This window comes from Eulemur rufifrons, unplaced genomic scaffold (assembly GCF_041146395.1).
Source record: "Eulemur rufifrons isolate Redbay unplaced genomic scaffold, OSU_ERuf_1 scaffold_619, whole genome shotgun sequence".
Taxonomy (NCBI): domain Eukaryota; kingdom Metazoa; phylum Chordata; class Mammalia; order Primates; family Lemuridae; genus Eulemur; species Eulemur rufifrons.
The window spans coordinates 5,944-13,552 of NW_027183401.1; the positions used below are offsets into that span (position 1 = coordinate 5,944).

At 42.0% G+C, this 7,609-nt stretch overlaps 1 non-coding gene across 1 annotated transcript; it reads right to left on the minus strand.

Moving 5' to 3' along the window:
* Positions 1 to 1,379: 1,379 nt before the first annotated feature.
* Positions 1,380 to 1,486, minus strand: LOC138380641 (U6 spliceosomal RNA). Its single transcript, XR_011232903.1, has one exon. It is a non-coding gene; the product is annotated as a U6 spliceosomal RNA (small nuclear RNA).
* Positions 1,487 to 7,609: the final 6,123 nt, after the last annotated feature.

Here is a 7,609-nt window from a genome sequence, read left to right on the forward strand (position 1 = left end):
AAAATTACAAATATTAGGATGCTAACACACTTCTATGTAAGACATAAGTCAAAGATGAAATCACCAAAGGACATTAGATAGTCCTTTGTAGAGAAAAAAAATAACATCAAAATTTGCGGAATGTAGCCAAAATGCCATTTAGAGGAAAACGGATAGCACTGCACGTTCTACTAAGTAAGAAGAAGGTCTCAAATCAGTGCTCTAAGTTGTCACATTAAAAACCTGAAAGATCAATGATGATTCAAGCTTTCACCTTAAGAAAGTGAAAGAGCAAATTAAACTCAAAACAAACAAAAGGAAAGAGACACAAAACCAAGAGAGAATATCAATAAAATGCAAAGCAGAACACAGAAAATCACCTAAACCACAAACTGGTTCTTTGAAAAGATCCATTAACTTGGGTGACCTCTAGCTAGACTGATCAAGAAAAAGAAAGAAGCTTCTAATTTACCAATATTAGTAATGAAAGAAGGGACATCACTACAGATCTTAAAATCAATAAAAACACAAAAATAATCATATGAGCTTAATGCCAATACATTTGACAACTTTGATGAAATGGGGTAATTCTCTGAAAGATATACAACTCACTCAAGAAGACACTAATAACCGGAATAACCCTCTATCCATGAAAGAAACTGAATTTGTAGTTAAAAACCTTCCTATAACCCAGGATCAGATGACTTCATTGGTCAACGTATGAAACACCCAAGAAAGAGATAAAACCAATTGCAAACAAACTTTTCAGGAAGCTGGAGGCAACACTTCCCAACTCATTTTATGATATATCAGCATTTCCCTAAAACCAGATAAAAGCCAGACGAGAAAACTAGAGCTCCCATGAACTGGGACACATACCTCCACATGTAAAAATAACATTCATCCACAGCAAAAATATCCTACGTGAAGAGCTCCAGTGGAGCTTGAATCTACTGGTTAAAAATATTAAAATGCCACACCATTTAATTAGTTTGCAACAACCACTGATTACTATCTGGAGGATTAAATTTATTAGCTAACTTTCAATTTCAACCATAAGCTAACTGGTAGATGAGATAAAAGAATGGCTATAATAAAAAAAAATAGCCAATAATGAACTTCTCTGTCTGAATATACAAAGTGACTAAAGCTGAGTATCAAAATGATTTGAATTTAAAACAAGATTTTTAAATTACTATATTACCCAACTTTAAACCAACATTTAAAAAAAATAATGGAGAACATTTAAAACACATGGCTCTCTCCAAAACACATAGTAAAAAGAATATTTTGTTAAAGCGCTTTGGTGCTATTCATCTTAAAATTTTAAATACAGGTTATTTTTTTTTCAATTAATAACTTCTTTATTCTGGAAAAGCAAATGAAAGTCACATTCATATAAAAATATGGAACGCTTCACGAATTTGCGTGTCATCCTTGCGCAGGGGCCATGCTAATCTTCTCTGTATCGTTCCAATTTTAGTATATGTGCTGCCGAAGCGAGCACCAGGTTATTTTATTTTAGCATATGCTTCTACCCTTTCTGCCTCTGTGACTATTGTACTCTGCAATGTCCCTGATGTGGCTTTGTAGTCGTATACACGAACGAACCAAGGTACCTGTACTTGGAGTGTGTGCCTGTCGACATTTTTATAGACAGTGAAATTAACTGTAAATGTTTTCAGACTGTTTTAAACCACCCACAGCATGCTGAGATCCTTTGTAATGTTTGGGGCCGGCATGAAGATGAACCCCAAGACAAAGCTCTGACCATAGTCCCAGGCCACGGGGACTCAGGCAACCACGTGTCCTCTGTGGGCCACAATTGTGTCAGCTCTCAAAGAGCAAAGGTTAGAAGGCATGAGAAGGGCAGGCCATGCAAAACGACGTGGGTGCACTTTCCAAACATTAAGGGAAGCCCCAAATAAATGTCAACCAGGTAAAACTTCAGAGTACTGCCAGGAAGAAATGATTCGAATCTCCTGATACGTAACTGTCTAATTCCTTCAAAATCTCAGTATCCTTTACGTATTGCACACAAACTTTTTCTCATTCATCAGCTCTCCCTGAGAAGTAGAAGGCTGAGAATGCAAATGGAGTTCTGTCCTAGGGAGAAGCTGGTTACTTAAGAGTACAAATGAAATTCAGCTACCAGCTCCTAGCACCTGGTGTGCTTCTATCAGCCTTAGGGAACGACAGGAAGACGGGTATCTGTTGCTACCAAGAATCAGCCCTCACAGGATTAGGCTCCAGGGGAAGAATTAGGGAAAGAATCAGCACTGCACATAGGAAGAATGCTTCTATTTTACTTCATCCTAGAGATAGAAGGCGGTGAGAACAAGAATGCTGCAATTAAAGTAGACTAAAAACCGAAAAATACTGAAAGGACTGCTAGTTGACATGAGCTTTTCAGGTGTGCTCCTGGAATTCGTTCGTCGAGTGGACCTGGCCATCAAAACCCTGCGAGGTCAGGCATTCTCTGTGTGACCCTGCCCTGGGCCATTGGGGGGTTGACGATACAAAGGAGGAGAGGAAACCGAGGACTGACTACACCATCAATGCCGTGTGCATTCAGAACCACGTCCTGAGCCTAAGTCCAGAAGATCTCCGCAGACTCAGACAATGAAGATGGCATGTGCCACTGTGGTGGGCCCTTCGGGCAGCTGATGGGGGGATGCCACCCGGCTTCCCTTTAACCTGAACAGACACCGTCAGGGTCCCAGGACCGGATACACAGTATGGGACTCTGCAGAGTCTCAGGCTCCTACACAGCCTCCTGCTGTGGGTGCCCGGCCCTCCTCGCCCGGCCCTCCTGCGTGGATGGTGCTTTAGCACACACCTTCCTTACAGGTGCCTTTCACAATGGCCTGAAAGGCAGGTCAGCTAACACCGCAGTGTTACAGGGCAAAGGCTACAAGACTAGGCGGAGTAGGTTGAACAGTGGCCACCTAAAAGATATATATATATATATATATATATATACCCAAGTTCTAACCCATGGTATTTCTGAATATGGCCTTGAATGGAAAAAGGGTCTTTGCAGATGCAATTAAGTTAAGGATCTGGAGATGAGATCACTCTGCATTTAGGGTGGGCCCTATCTCCAGCAACTGATGTCCTTTATAAGAGACAGAGATACAGACATAGAGAAGGCCACTGAAGAGACTGGAGTGAAGCACCCACAGGGCAGGCATCAACTAGAAATAATCGGAAGGATCAGAATCCAGTTTTAAAGGGCTTATTCAAATGCAAAGCTGAGAATGGCCATTAGATAAGAAATACCAAAGAAGAAATGGAAGTTAAGGTCTTGTGTATATAAGGCAGAAAACAAAGAAATTATAGGATTATATCATTTTCTACACAAGGCTGGTTTATGAGTTATAACAGTTTGATTATAGTGTTTTTTTCTCCCATACAGTTTGTATTCATTTCCTCTCCAATGTAAGAGTGTATTTAACATTCCATATATTTTTCTTTTTTTTTTTTTTGAGACAGAGTTTCGCTCTGTTGTCTGGGCTAGAGTGCCGTGGTGTCAGCCTAGCTCACAGCAACCTCAAACTCCTGGGCTCAAGCAATCCTACTGCCTCAGCCTCCCGAGTGGCTGGGACTACAGGCATGCGCCACCATGCCCGGCTAATTTTTTTATACATATATTTTTAGTTGTTCCGGTAATTTCTTTCTATTTTTACTAGACATGGGGTCTCGCTCTTGCTCAGGCTGGTCTCGAACTCCCGAGCTCAAACGATCCACCCGCCTTGGCCTCCCAGAGTGCCAGGATTACAGGCGTGAGCCACCGCGCCTGGTCTAACATTCCATCTTAAGACAATGTGATAGTCATGAAGTCCTTGTGTGAGAGAGAAAAGAGGGAAGTTGTTAACCCATAAAGAAGATTAACAGTGAGGAGAGAAGGAGGGTCCCTGGCACACCTTCAGTCTTCTACAACACTTCACACAACAGAGTAGGTAAGGAGGAAGGCTAGTTTATAATCAGAGGAACAATGGTCACAGCTGCCTGTCACGGGACTCAGGCCCCAGAGTCACATTCCTGTAAGGTTCAACATCATTTACACTTCCTCCCAGCCTCCGTGGGAGGGCAGGAGCCTAAGTTCCATGAGTGCCGGTGGACAAACCCAGATGGGTTCACAGCGAACAACCGCCTTTCCGCTTTCTGTAGTTTTTCACTTCCCTGACTCTTCTGAGCCGCAGCCAGCCCTGCCCACTCCCTGAATTTCCCTTTAAAAGGCCCAGTCAGCTCTGTGCAAACCGAAGTTGAGCCCAGTTTCCCGCTGGACTCTGTTCCCTACTGCAACAGTACCTTACTGATGACAATCTGTGCTGACCACTTTAGTGTCTGGCTTTGTTTATCTCTGACATTAGAAAATAACCAAAATTAAATTCCCAAAAGCAGATAGTATTCCTATCCCTATGTATAGTTTTTAAGATTATAGCTTTAAGTGCAGATTTAAAAGAAATATTACATAATGTAGGAAATCTGGCTGACACACAGATTTTTAAATTTTTTTTTATAACTTCCAGATATTTACCCATTAAAATGGAGCCATCGCTTAAAAACCTTACTGTTCGCTTTTTAGTTCCCTGGCAGGAAGCTTCCGTTCACCACAGCCACTGTCAGTGCGCCTCGTAACGATTTAATTCAGAGCCATGCCTCCAGCCATCAGTTTTCAGATGGTTCCCAAGCTCCTGGGAACATGCTTCGTTCTCAGACATCACTGATTCTGGCAGAGCACCTCTTTCCTTTTTCTCGGCATTCCGAATGAACTGAGCTGCTTTGAAAAGGCACTTGCTGTGACGGAGACAGCCCTCGGCCACGCTCAGATCTTCAGTCCTAATTTCCTAGGCACCTTGCACCAATTCAAAGTTTGTATCAGGCAGGGATCATGACTTTGAAAAACCGGTCCTGTCTATTACGAAATTGAGCAATTCAGCTAGAACACGGGTGTGAGGGGGTGTGGCAGAAAGGAAAACAAGAGAATCGGGTTTAGGGGCTGGAAGAGGAGCCAGCCTCCTGCAAGAGGGCAGGAGCCACGGACACGGTTGCAAAGCTGGCTTCTTAGCTCCAACAGCATGAGGTTCTGGGGCACCCAGGACAGTGACACGCTGGGCTAGGAGTAGGAAAGAATGCATGGGGGTGTGCTGGGTTGAGCATCCTCCCTCAAAAATTCATGTCCACTTGAAACCTGAGAACTTGACCTTATTTGGAAATAGGGTCTTTGCATTAATAGTTGTTAATCAAGTTAATATGAGGCCATATCGAATTGGGGGAGAAAGGAGAAGAAAATATGGAGATAGAGGAAACACAGGGAAGGCAGCCTGTGAAGATGAAGGCAGAGATGCAGCTATAAGCCAAGGGACACCAAGGATGGCTGGCAATCTCCAGCAGCTGGAGGGAGGGAGAAGGACCCTCCCCTTGAGTCTGGGGGGGTGGGGGGGGCGTGGCCCTGCCCACACCCTGATTTCTGACTTCTACGTTCTGAAATGTCACATGATAAAATTTCTGCTATTTCAAGCCACTCAGTTCATTAATTTATTAGGGCACTCCCAGGAAACTAACACAATGGGTTGATCACCTAGGGGAACACTTGAATGGATTCAGGTCCTTGAAACACATGAACTCTCCTCTCTATAAAGTTCCGATGTGTGACGTACAAATTTGTGATACTTAGGAGAGAGAGGAAGCTTGTGAAACCTGTGTTTTCTTCTTCAAAAAATGTTAAATACTGACAGAAGTAAAGCAGTTGTGAAAATAAATATAAACTAACTCCTTTCCAATCTTCAAAGAAGCAGTTGCAAGAGTCCAGTTTGTGCTTATTTGACCTGCTGGTCCTGGGGCAATGAAGAGAGTGCATTTAAAGCCAGATGGATGCTCCATCCATGGCCAGAAGAGCTTTCCAGCATCTCTTTAAATTGTGTATAAAAAAGGGTGAGGTGAAGGACACAGAGGTCCCACAGCTCAGGGTACAGACACCTGCTGCCTCTCCAATTTTATCTACACCCTCCTCTGTGCCTGGTCACTCAAGATCTGAAGTCTCTCTGGGTCTGCTTATAAACAGAATAAATACCCTGTTTTCTATCGAGGGTGGCATTTTAGACGCACAGCTTAGGGTGGAGGGTGCAGGGGCTTATCTCCTCCACATCCGGGATTTCAACCCTTCCTGTTGCTTTTCAGTCCTTTGTTTTATCCCGTCTTCTTTCAGACACCCCACGTGACAAAGGTTACCACTGGCAAATTCCGAGTTCAGTGCAGAAACCTGCTATCAGATTCAGGCTCAGAGTCCGAGATCTCTGCTTTTAAAATCAAGGAAAATGCGTTGTTTCATGTCACTAACAGATGAGTGAGAAGGAGAACAACTTTGCAGAGTTTTACCTTGACATGAAAAAGAAGCGGCACGAACACTTCCAGAGTGTCATTGGTGACTCAGCTGAAAAGGTTTTATGATGGTCAGAAGCCTTCTGACCTTACAGACACACAGCATTCTTTCTGGAGATTACGCAATGTCTCCTACCAGCTGTCCACAGTAAATAAAAGAAAAAAGGGGAAAGAAACAGAACAGCAGTATTTTGTCCCGATCAACGTATGCTTTGCTCATCGCTCGACAGGGAAATTCAGATTTCCTAGGAAAAAATGGAAACACAAAGGAAAGATACATTTAACAGGGATTTTTTTCTTCTAACGGCTTTCTTAAGATTTGAAAAAAGTGACTCTTTCAAACACTGACAATTCTGGGAAAAAAATATTTGATTCTGCGCCTTCATTTATTTGCCTGAAAGCTGCTTAAAGTTTTAATTTCATTTCCTTTGAATCACTTGTAAAGTTATTGCTTCTAAGGATTTGTTACCAAAAAAAAAAAAAAAAACAATGTACAGAACAGCTAGTTAAATAGCTTATTATTAGTAGCCAAAGAGAAAAATATAAATTAGAAAATGATAACAGCTCATTGTAATTTTCCTGATTCTCTATTATAGCTCTATATGTGATAAAACCACTTAAATTCACTGACCTAAACAAGCACACAGAGGACGACAGAAGTGAATCCGGAGTAAGGCATTTAAGCCACTGTAGACAATGCCGGCAGCACTCAATAAAAAAAGGGAGCAGCTCTCAATAAAAGGAGGCTGGTGTGGACTACAGTCCAGAGGTCAAATGTCTCATTCTTCACCCTAATTCTCTAAATCTGTATCCTCACCTATAACATGTGAGTGAGATCAACCCTACCTGCTTCACGGAACCAGTATAAAACTGCAAATGATACAAAGACATAGGAAAGATGTTCAGTTTTCAAATTCTTACAAAAATATGAGCTCATAGACAAAGTATTCTCCTTTGAAATAACTAAAATCAAAAACAGATTCCTTGTCTTATGCATTTAACAGTAAGACAAAAATAACAGTGTACCTTAAAACTATGGCAATCTCAAACTAATTTGAAAACTATTGACCCAATGTGTGGACCGCTGCAGTAAAATATGATAGTTTCCCATTGTTAATTGCCTTTTTCTTGTCAACATTCTGTGGAAATTTGACTCTGTGGCCAGGCTTTTGCTGAGTTCCTGCTGATGTTGTTTTCTGTCAGGGAGCTCAAATATGAATGTCATGCTCTCATAGTCTGTTCT